Raw genomic sequence first — 13342 nt, 5'->3', positions numbered from 1 at the left:
GTTTTATTATGCTTTCATCCCCATTGTTCTCATAAATTACAGCCATGTGACGTATCATTCATGAAACCATTGAGCACATACTATGAAGACGAAGTTAGAAAATGGCTCCGTTGTAATCCGGGCAAAGTAGTTACTTTAGGAAATATTTCATCTTTATTTGGTGCAACTTTCATACATGCTGCAACCATGAAAACAGCAATGATAGGTTTTGAAGCAACTGGAATATGGCCTCCGAACAATAATGTTTTTAGTGATGAAGATTTTTTGCCATCGATTGTAACTGACATTGTACCGACTACTTCGTCAAATGAAAAAGATACTGGAGTAAATTAAAACGTAAATGATCTCGTATTTTAACTCGGAAACGACCGAACAATTTACAGTTGTTTTGAATGAGCCGCAGTGTTTACCTTTGCTTCATAATCAACAAAGTACGAGTACATTTCCGATTGAATCGCCTGAAAATATTCTACCTATTCCTAAAGTAAAACAAACAGAAAAAAGAAATTCACAAAAGAGAGGTAAAACAGCTATTTTAACGGAGTCGCCTTATAAAAACGACTTGCAAATATCTTTGAAAATAGCAAAAAAAAAAAATAAAGAAGAAAAAGAAAAGAAAATCAACGAAAAAAACAAGTCAGCGAAGAGACAATTATTTATACCTGTATCAAAAAAGAAAAGAAAAGTTCAAAGAGAGATAGAAGATTCAACTTCAAGTGAAGATGATCCGGACGCCAAGTGTCTGTATTGTAAAAAACTATATTCGAAGTCCAATGAAGGATGGCTTAGTTGTCTAGAATGTAGGAAGTGGTCCCACAACTCTCGTGCAGGAGTTGAGAGCGACGATGAAACAACCCATACATGTAAATATTGTTCAAAAAAAAAGTAAATGAATAAAACTAAGTATTTCTGTTCAAAAAAATATTATGTTAAAATATTAAAATGTTTACACCATTCTACCCCGAGGTAGGGGCAGAATGGGGCAAATTATTTTTTTTGTATTATTAATAATAAAGTAAAATATATTTGAGTTATTCGTTTGATCATTGAAGTGAATTGATATGTATACTGTTAAACATTTATTGATTGAGGATTGGGAGCCTTACATTAAGTAGAATACTGGAAAATCGATGTTAAGCATTAAGTATCCCATTCTTCCCTGGGTTCCCCTATATAATTTATTTAATTACATTTTTTTCTCATTTTTTTAATCAATTTTTTATTGATTTTTTTATTACATTTATTTGGACGGTGTTTGTGATAAAGGGCATAAGTCAATTTTTGACATTTTCATGTTGTACATTAATTTAGTAGGAAATTTCAAGCCACGTCGTTTGGTACTACTGTGAATTGTCCATCTGTTTTTGTTACCAAAATACATCTATGTGCGTTTAGACATGGATAAAAATACAAACTATTGTGTTTGTGAGAAAGGTCAATAATATTATGCATAATCATTATACTAAAATCAGTCCAATGTGTATGGTGTTTTATTTTAAATTGTATATTATTTTAATCATTCGATTAATAAATTTTAATATTATTATTAAAAATAGCTAATAGCTACTATAAAAATAATATTTAGTTATGACATCTAAAAGAACTGAACAGTTATTTAAAATGGTCATTGGTAAGTATTTCATATTATTACAATTATTTTACTTAATGATATTATACACTTATGACTGATTAATATTACTACATGTTCGAAAATATAATTTTTATTTTATTTGAAAATTTAAATTAATAGATCAAACTGATGAAGTCTCAAACATTAAACCAAAACCAAAAGCTTTTTGTCAAAATTTAAATCGTCAGTTTGAATCTGAAATCTGAATACAAACGACAAAAAACAATAGTAAGTCCAACATCTACTATACAGCCGAGTCAGTTTCCAGTTTTTTAAATTAAAAAAGTTCATTTTAATTTAGAACTGGGTTAATCAAACCAATTTTAATGAAAGTGATAACGCTGGTGGTTGTATAACCTTAAACGGAGTGGATTATGATATTGAGTTCAGCGGTGATAATATTGAGATAGATGAAAAGATTTCTTGCGTGAACAATATTATAAATAAACCTCCAACAATTCATGAAGTGCAGGTAATTAAATGTATTATTTATTTTACTTTAAAATTCGATTTAAATTTATAGTGTAGGTTTTGTTTCATGTGAAACCCAATTTTGCAATATGTTATAAAATAAATAAACGATTTATCGACTTAAAATTATTTATTGTTAACTTACATCTATTTTATTTTATTAATATGTGTCGTATTTTATTTTTTTAGACTGAAGTTTCTATTCCTCAAGAAATTTCATTGAATAATATTTATCAACTTGATGGTACTAATAGTGACAATAATAGTGTTATACTTCAGCGGTTCTTAACCATAGGGTCGCGACCCAATTTATGGGTCGCCAATAATTTGAAATGGGTCGGCTAAAATTTAAAACGTTGGTATAATATTTTTATTTTTAAGCCTAATAATATAAATAATAAATGAAACCGTTTTCGTAAATTCACAGTATTGATAATTGGTACAAAGAAGCTTCTCAAATTACATTCGTTTCCGTTAATGTCAACCGATAAAGTATAAATATAGCTATAAGTTATAGTATGATAAGTTTTTCACCAGCATTTTTCTTAGAATCAACTATCAATGTTGTGAACGTCGTATGGTACTTATTCGTGTAGTCGTGAGGTTAACGTGTTTAGGTCAACTGATTGTTAACTGAGAAACCATTTCTTGAAAATTCTGAAGAATTTTGAAATAAATAACAAGGAGCGCAAAAAACTGCACCTTTACTTTCTGAATAAACAAGATAACTTCTTTTACATTTTTCACCATTGATTAAAGTAGTTTCAAAATAACTTTTATTTAAATATCTATGAACATTCCTAAATGAACCTCTACGAACCGTCTGATAAAGTCGTTTGGATCTACTAAAATTTGAATCTAAATTTTGACTGTAACCGTTTTTACATACATAATCAATAGTAAATTCACTTATATTCCAGTCAGCTGGATCAGTCCTAAAAGCAAGTAAAAACAAATAATCTTAAAAAAAACTTGTGAAATAATGAACATTACCAATTGTTTGTTTTAATTAAATTTAAATGTTTTAGAATATCTTTTCAATAATAGTAAAAATATGGATCTTTACCCTGGTATTATTAAAATCATGAGAGAAATCAGCATCTAATGATTTAACATCATCTGAATTGTTACCACACTTCTGAATTATTTTGTTTTCTTTATTTAAAAGAATCTCACTATTTTTGGACCTAAAATATTAAAAACAAAGTAACATAATATAATTTAATTAAAAATATTGTGTATTAGGCACTATAATAAGAATATAAAATATTTTCATAATTTATATAATATAATTTCTTTTTGATAAAAAAAGTTAAAGAAAACCTACTGTAATGATATAAAATCTTCTGGATTTTCACCATGTTTTTGAAGTACCTCATTTTCATTATGCATCTGCATATTAGATGATGAACAATTGTTATTGGCTGAACCATCTGTGTAACTATCTATTAAATTCAAAATATTTCTTATAAAAGATATCAATAATTATTGAATTAGTATCAAAGGTAATAACATTATATTTACTTTTCACTGAGTTATTCAATTGATGAAACATTTTATCAACCCTTTTGGAGTTTTTTATTGTTTTATCTAGCTTCTCTTTTTTCTCTTTAGCTATCTTACGGTAATAAGCACCACTAGGTTTAATTCTTTTAGGTATAGGTGCCATTATTAGAGTAGTATAATTTACCTAAATAAATATAAATTAAAGATTTCTTTTTTCATTAATATATGAATATTATAAACTATAGATATATATCACAAATGTTCAATAAACAATTTAAGAATCAATATTAATAAAAAAAAATATTTACCTATGTATAGGTATTGTGCAATTATACAATCTGTAGGTATATAATGTATTAATTATTATTAATTATACTATTTATACTAAACTAGTAACAACTACAAATAGTTTAAACCGTATAGGTAAAAATAATAAAACTTACCTTGTTATATAATATAATATAATATAATATAAATGTAATATATTATATCAATTTACAATCATCGATGTATCAATTCATCACAATTTCATACTTTTTACAGTATACACGGTAAACACATGGAGCATAAGCATAACACAAGAGTACATAACAATTAAATATAAGTCACGAGTGTATAACGTATTAATAAAAATATATTAATACTGTCATATATCACATATTAGTATTTACAGTGCAATAACCATTGAATATCGATATCACTATACAATTATCATTGTTTTGATTTATTCGGTAAAATAGTTAACCAATTTCTAAAATTAGATTTTTTCTGAATATTTTTATCAATAGTATAGGCAATAATCACGGACCGAGATTATACTATAATATATATAATATTTACTATATATTATCTTAGTTCGTAGCAATAATACAGCTATATAGTCAGTGGTTCTTAACATTTTTCTAAATTACAAATTACAAAAATATTAAATAAAATGCAATTTTATTATTAAAATATTAAAATAATATTTTGCCGCCCCTGAAACATGCCGCCCCCGGGCATATGCCTACCCGTGCCCCCCCCCCTAAATTCAGCCCTGCATCGGCTGCAAAGGCCATTAGTTTTTACTTACTTTGTAATATATTATATATTTATATTTTAATCAAATCTAGGTCACACATAGAGAAAGTTGTAATTCTAAACATTTGTGATTAAAAATAATTGTTCTATAGGATGCAGCTTTTTACACTAACGATAGGTACTGACATAAAAAAAATTAATGTTATATTTAGTCATCTCATATTTACCTATTTTGTCAACATTTATAATTGTATAGGTACCTATAAAATATAGCTATTTTAATAACACTTTATAGTTTCCGTAAATAATTGCTATAGAAGTTAAAATAAACATTATAAAATCATTTTAAATGATTCTTATCAACTAATTATTCTTATATAATTTTTATTGTACAATAAGATTTTTAGTTTAATGAATAATTTTTTAAAAATAGAAAAATAATTTTTATTTAAACTGAATCAAATAAAAATTTGACTGGCACCACTGTAATTGTTCTTTAGTTTATACACCTACCAAGCAATTTTCTTGAGACCGTCGTTTACAAGTCAGAATATTTAGCTCCTTTTTTTGTGAAATAGGCCTCTTTACGTGTTATAGTTAAAACTAACCTTAAGTTTTATATTCCCGGAAATTCCAAATTGAATAGGTACTACGCGTATTCACGCGAAAAATATGCAAAATTCATATTGTGGAGGGTGGGATAACGTATGTAACGATATGAGTATTTACGACTATGACAATATCAAATATATAATACCTACACATTTCTATTTAATAATAGGCCTACGTATTTTATATTTTGAAAAATAATAAAATTGTGTTTTTATAGGTACTCAGTATAATATACAGTTGAAATATATATTTTTTATGCGTGCAATGAGAAAATAATCAAACTCTCGAGATCGGAAAATATATGGAAAAGTTATCGCAGAGGTCGAGTAAATAATATTATAATAATAATAAGTTGCGCACAGACGCATAATTTTTACTCGAACCGTAAACAAGTGCTTTGCCCCAGAAGTGCCCCTCGGTGTACGATGAGACGGGACACAAACGGACGTAGGCACTTCGGTTGACTTTGTCGGCGCCCGGCTGTACCATAAAAGACTGCAATGCATAATATAATATATGTATATGTAGGTACCCACTAGTCACTACCCACGTATAATATTGTATATTATTAACGACAGCGGAAAAATAATTACATCAAACACTCCGCATGTCTCTTTGTGCGCGAATACTTCCAAATAATTGTTAATTAATGATAATGTATAATATGCGCTATTATAATATTTATTATTTCCCATGTCCCATACTATAAGCCTTACTATAAACCTAGAGAATTTATTTTATAAGATACTTGCTATTAAAAATACACGTAGTATTCAGGTTTGGATAAATTAATATCCAGCACGTTCACTACTGACGTGAAACAAATGTGCCGGGTTTAAAGAAGTTTCGAATTAGCATATACGTACAGTAACTCATAAAGCGGCCTTTGAAAAAAAAAAGTAGACCACCCATAATTCTGGTAGTCAGGCGCTAATATCACAGCTTCATACTAACAGTATGGTAATTATCCAGGAAGGATAATTTCAGCAATGATTTATGCGAGGCATAAAGTAGCGAGTAACATTCCTTTGAAAAATCTAAGTAATCCGAAATTCCGTAATTTCTGAAAAAATATTGCACGAACCAAAACATACTAGAGGTATCCACTTTACGAAAAAATTACACTGTAGACGTTTATAGAGATGTATAAATTAGAAGTGAAATTAGAAAGAACCAAATTTGGATTTAGGCAGAAGAGACCATAGATTCGTGTGGCGTTACATCCCGAATTTATTTATTGGAAAATTATCCCTAGAACTTTCTTCGTCTAATGATTATTATTGAATTTCATCCACAATATTTGGTAAAAAAGTGCAAGCTACACTTTAGTGGAAACCGTGTAGTGTAACTTGTATAGTTCTGTGGTGTTTGGGTAAAGGGGATAAGTAAAAAAATGTGTATTTTGAGATCAATTACAACTGTTTCATTCGTCATTCAAGTTATCCCGTTATGAACAAACGTAAAAAAAAATTCTCTACATCTTTATCATGTTACGTTTGTGCATAACGGGATAATTCAGTAGTAATTGATTTGTGAAAAACGGGACTAAACACTTATGAATTAGGATGCAATTTAGTTTGATCAAAACAAGATAACTCAGTTGTACCATCCCAGACAACCATTTTTTGTTTAATAATATTATAATAATGTTATAATAACGTTATACTAATATTATTCGTTATTATAACATTATGCACTTACTAGTTTTGTGAAAAATAAGCCAAGTTGTCTAGTATCTTATTACTCATATTTTAATTTTGTCCAAAATGAGATAAGTAAACTTATCCCTGTTCACACACAATTTTATTGACATATCTCATTTCTATAATTATTAACTAACTAACTTTTAATTATTTAACTAGTATTGTTACCTGTGAAAACAGTGAACTTCCTACTGCTTGTCTGTAAGGAATTTCTTCACTCAATATCTCCGATTCTTCCTGTTATTCAATCGTATGTGATTTGTCTGATGTACACAAATAATTACCCATTTTTCATTATGTCTACCTGCATACCTAGAAAATATTCTAAATTTCCATTTTTAACCTCAAACTCTTGTTCCAAGTTTGTTAAAAGTTCCTTTATTATGTCTTCATTATCTGCAGAGATTAAACCATCGTCACTTGAACCACAACTCTAAGCAATATAATATAACTTTTCACAATTAAGTAATTACGTAGGTAATACAGATTTTATTGTATATGTATATGTCATATTATATTGTTGATATTACGTATATGACACATATTTGTATGAAACATATAATGTGTGTTACTATTTTATTATTTAAATTAACATGATTATTATAATTTTAATAACTATATCCATACATTTGTTTTAGATTCCCTACTGATGTTGTAACTAGAAAAAAATGGTATGAATTTCTGTTGAGCAATTCATTACCTCATGACAAAGTAAATAAAAACAGTTTGGTATGTTCAGAACACTATGAATAAACAATTTATTTCACTACAATAGAAAAAGAATACTTAAAAAAACGGCCGTTCCATATATTCATCTATTTTTGTTCCTCGTAAAAAGTGTAAGTCTATTTTGATAAATTATGATTTTACATAGGCAACTAGTGTACATGTGTGTTTTAATTATAATTGCATTTATTTAAAATTTTTAATTAAAGCCAAAAATGTTGTTTTTGAAACAAGGTTCCACGTAAATAGGTTATATATAAATTACTTTATTCACAATAATATCATCAAAATATATACTTAGTAATATCATAGGATGACTGACCGTCTTGAATCAGAATCGTTTTTCTTATACAATGTTATTATATCATTGAATTCAAATTTAACACCATCCATTAAAGTGACCCAATTGTAATCTACTGTACAGCACAGCGACATCCACTTACCCACTTTTTTTTTCTATGAATGTCAATAAAACTTTATTTGTTGGGTAAAAAAGCTTGACAGTTTAATACAAGGCTCCTATTGTTACAATGATATTTGAAAAATATTAAAAATCCTTAGTCACAGTTTATATTTATAAGCATTGAAAGTTCAAATATTGACAAAATACGGAAAAATCACAAAAATTAACAAATTATTTTGGGTTGAGAATTCATAAAAATTTTTCTTTTTAAATCTAAGATTTGGAAATGTAATACAAGATCCCTCATAAGTTTGTCTACCTTTATCAAAAAAAAAATGTCTACAAGCAAATCAAATTAAATTTTTATGAGCGTTTGAAATTCATATTTTTACAATATTGTATATTCAATTGATTTCTCGTGTAGCGGTCTTGTTATTTTATTGTAATTAGAAAACGAATGACTGTAGATACTTGAAAATTCCACTGAATGTTTATATTAGGATTTTCTATATACCATACAATTTTGAAAATAATTTGAATCTTTTTGATCTGTTTAAGGTCATTATCAGTTTTGAATTTTCTTAGTTTTTTTTCTATACATATCAATAAAATTTTATTTGTTGGGTAAAAAGCATGAAAATTTAATGCAAGACTCCTGATATATTGTTACAATAGCAGTTGAAAAATATTAAAAATACATACGCACATTTTATAAGCTTTTAAAGTTTGAATTTTGACAAAATTTATCAAATTTAAAATTTAATAGGTAATTATTTTGTAGTTAAAAATGTATAAAATGTTCAACTTTTATAGTTAAGGATTTAAAATTTAAAACAAGGTTCAACGTAAATAGGTAAATATATAAATTACTTTATTCACAATAATATCATCAAGTATACTTAGTAATATCATAGGCTGACTGACTGTTTTCGCTCAGAATCGTTTTTCTTATACAATATTATATCATTGAATTCAAATTTAACACCATCCATTACAGTGACCCACTTGTAACCTACTGAACAGCGGAGCGACATCCACTTACACACTTTTTATTTTTGTATTTAACAAAGTAAAGGATAAATTTATAAATTCAAATATAATTTTGTTTTTGGTCCCTGAAATATATTGATTTGTGGCCTTGTGGGTCACCAATATTTTGATTATGGTTATGGGCCCCCAAATTATCTTAATCCGGGCAGTACCGGTTGGGGGTAGGTTAAACTCTCCTACAAATTTTTCTAAAATAACAGTTTTTTCTCTCATCAACTAATGCAACAGTGTTATGATTTTTATCCATATTATATTTTATTTGCAAATGTCCACTTAATTTGGTATTAGTTTGTGATTATTATCATTATTCATTACAGAAAAATGTACCTAAATGTGAAATAAAATTTAACATTTAAGTATAGTTTTTAAGCAGTTGGATACCAAAATATACTTCATATTTTTTACGTATGATCTCTAGTTCTTTTGTAACATGTTTGCCATAATATTATGGCATATGAATAACATCGTAAAACCTTTTATCCTTATTAATTAATAATTTTTTTTTATCTATACAACTATTAATTAAAGTCAACCTACCATTGTGTTTTGTTATTTATAGGTTCTACAAAATAGTAAATACTTAACATAATTTCATAATTACGAGCATGAAATATTTATTTTTAATGTTATTATAATAAATGTATACTACCGATATATTAATTTGCTTTTCGAAGTTTCTATTTTTGGACGTATTACGTATTTTTATTTATAAAAAATAAAAAAGTTGTATACATAATATTTTTGAACGTTTCTATTAAGCTAGACATCTATTTTTGAATCCATAATACAGTTATAATTGTTATTTATTAGTATTTGGTATTTACATATAACTTTTATATTTTTATCATTATTTGTCCATCAAATTATTTTATTCGAACATTTTATAATCACTCCTAGCTTTACTGTTGTTCCATAAAAAAAAGTTCTACACGCCACTCGATATTATAACCAATATTTACCTTTATTCTAGGTATTACCCATGAATTAAGATATACAGGATACGGAACGGAAAGGTCTTATCAATGTTTTTCCGAGGCCGCCCGCTTCTCACTGTTTGGCATGATAACTAGCGCTCAAAGACAATATTGGTATAAAAATCAACTAAAACCATGTAAATTAATTTAGTTTAAGTTTTATAACACCAATAGCAATAGCCACCAACGTAATACAAATTACAATTATAATTAATAATACTAATACAGTATTATCTTGAATATAATTGTATGATACTTATACCTGAATGTCTGATACAAAAATTGAAATTTGAAGCTTTGAACTTTGAAGCATAGGTACAACAAGAAAACAAAGCATAATATTTTAAAAATGTTACTGTTATTGTTTTAAATAAATTTACATAAGATTATAGGTATGTAATATAATATCTTAATAAGATACAACTTAAAAAATTAGGTAGCAGATAACTTTGATAATTTCTTTTTTACCTTATTTTCACTTTTTTTTTCTTTATTATTCATAAATGTAAACTGTCTCATTCTCATTGTCAAATATGACGTGAAAATATATTCAACAATTTCAGTTTTGTGATCATTGCATGGAAAAGGTATTATATAATTATTATTAAAAAAATGCTCTACTGTGTCATCAAAAACGTTAGGACTCTTAGCATGGATTTCAAATGAAGTCTCGATCAGTCTAATTAACATGATAAAATTTCCATCTGGGTAAGTTAAAAATCCTTTAGATTTGAGGTGAATCAATTGAGCTTCATTTAGATTACATGTTTTACCATCAATATTTCTTATTCCAGACAGGCATATTTCACATTTGGTTTTTTTAGATAATTTTCTGGCCAAATATCTAAAAAAAGTACATAATATAATGCTTTATAAATTAAAAATATTGCCATCAAAAGTTTCAGTTTCATTTTGGTACCCTGCCAAATAATATACTACACAGTCAAACGTCCTATCATCTTTAAAATCTGTATCTCTGAAGACATCATCCATATCCCATTTTCCCTCTTCAATAATTTCATCAATATGGTTTTTTAAATTTAGTATTTTTTTCTCTCGAACAAATGATTCGTCATTTTCCTTTATTGAATTTTTTAAATCTTGAACAGTTATTAATGGGATATAATCTGTATCTGAAATATCAAGTGGTGGGCATTGTTTACTCATAATTCAATTATTTCTTATTACTATCAGATATTCAGATATTAAAATTGTTTATGCTTACCTGATGAAATAGTACAATTTCCACTCTTTGGTGGTTTTACTAATGAATAGATGGATAGTAATCTATAAAGCTGAAGAAAGTTGGGTGTAGAAGGGTGATCGTTAGGGCCTGAAGTTTGCCTAATAATTCCAAAAAATGTCTATAATGTAAAAGAAACAAAATGTAATGTATTTTATCGTGAAGTTTTTAATTACTAAGCAGCTTACTTCTAAAGAATCTTGATTTAGTTTTGAAGTTAGAACATATTTAAAATCACATTCTTTCAATAGATACATAACTAAATCTATAGTGGACTTTAAAGTTATCCTCAACGATTCAACTGTATTTTTTGTCAGAAATTCTTTTTCTTCAATTAACCCTTGTTCTACCATATGTTCCCATTGATCCAGCCATTGCAAACTTTGATTTAAAATCTTCAAAATTAAATTAATTCATAAAATGTTATTACATTTTGACTAACTAATTTTACTTTCTCATATACTTCAAAATCAAAGGTACAACATTTAAATAAGAGTAGTTACTATTAATTCTAAAGTTTATAAAATGTAATAAACATTTAATATAAATAAGATACTTAACACAAAACCAAACTATAACCACAAATATTCACAGGCATAAAATAAACATAATTAAAAATTAAGATTTTTGCTATACAAACTAAACATTAAAAACATAAAAATATTCACAGGCATAATTACTTACATAATATGATTACATTTACTATATTAATCAAAACTAACATAATATGTTTTAACTTATGTTTCACAAAAGCTCATCCACAGACATTAACATAAAAAAAACCTCTAAATCCTTGCTATTCTCCCTAATGCCCTCTGCAGGAAATGTTCGGTTCAATGCGTCAAACATATCATTAATTTTAGTTGTAAATAGCTGAGTTTCTAATGAATCATCAAGACCATTACAATTTTGTGAACGATAAAATTGTAAGCCCACTGCCATGGAGTTACTAAAAATCTATTGAAATATAGAAGAATGTAATTACATCAATTATATTAATGTATATTTTATTAAAAATCTTAATTTACTTGGGTTGCAAATTTAACTTTCATTTTTGTTAAATTATTTAAGACTATGTGATGTTTTGTAATTTTGGGACATACTTTCAGCATAGACTTAGAGTCATTTTCAAATACTTGGCGATAATGTTCCCATTTTATAAAACTATTAGACGGATGTAACTAGAAATAATTAAATAATTAACATCAAATTTCATGTTTAATAAGTTTTGCATTGATAATCTATTCCAAAATCAATGGTTATAGATATATCATATATAGTTGGTTGAATTGAATAAATATTTTGTAATAATTGCCTTTAATTGTTTATTTTGGAACAATCGATTTCTGATATTTTTAATGATATGAGGTGCATCAGAAAAAACATACACATTTCTATTCCCATCATAAGGGTTGGAAAAATAATTTTTTAAATCTGCGCGTTTACCACTGACTCCAAATTGTTTTAACATTGTTTTATTAGTTGAGGCTCCATCACAAGTGAGTGCCATTACTTGTAGACCTGCATCTTCCAATAAAATAATCGCTTTTATTATTAACTGTGCCAAATCTACTCCTGTTTATGAAACAAATAATTGTTTTTAAAGCTTATTAACTGAAAATATATTAAAGTTAATAATTTAAAATGTAATCCAACCTTTAACTGGACCTTTTGAGGCAAAGACAGATATAGGTTGTGTCACATTGTCTGCTAAACTCTGGAACATAAATACTAGGGTATGATCCGCTAATTCTGAACTTCCAATTTTACTTTCAATATCTCCTCCAAAATCTTCCAAACCACTATATGTTAGTGTTCGAGTTTTCACATCAAGACTTGTTCTCAAGAAAATTTCGTCCAAAAGTAAAACACCTTTCTTTTGTTGTTGGGATTTTTCTTCAAATTTTTTTTTTAACAGTTTAAAAAACCCCAAGTCAAATCCACATTCATGCTTAACTGCCAATAAATGTTTGCGGATGGTTTCAACACAAGGTAACGGTAACA

Source organism: Metopolophium dirhodum, chromosome 1, assembly GCF_019925205.1.
Source record: "Metopolophium dirhodum isolate CAU chromosome 1, ASM1992520v1, whole genome shotgun sequence".
Taxonomy (NCBI): Eukaryota; Metazoa; Arthropoda; class Insecta; order Hemiptera; family Aphididae; genus Metopolophium; species Metopolophium dirhodum.
The sequence above is the reverse complement of the archived record's forward strand: the minus strand, read 5'-3'. Positions refer to the sequence as shown.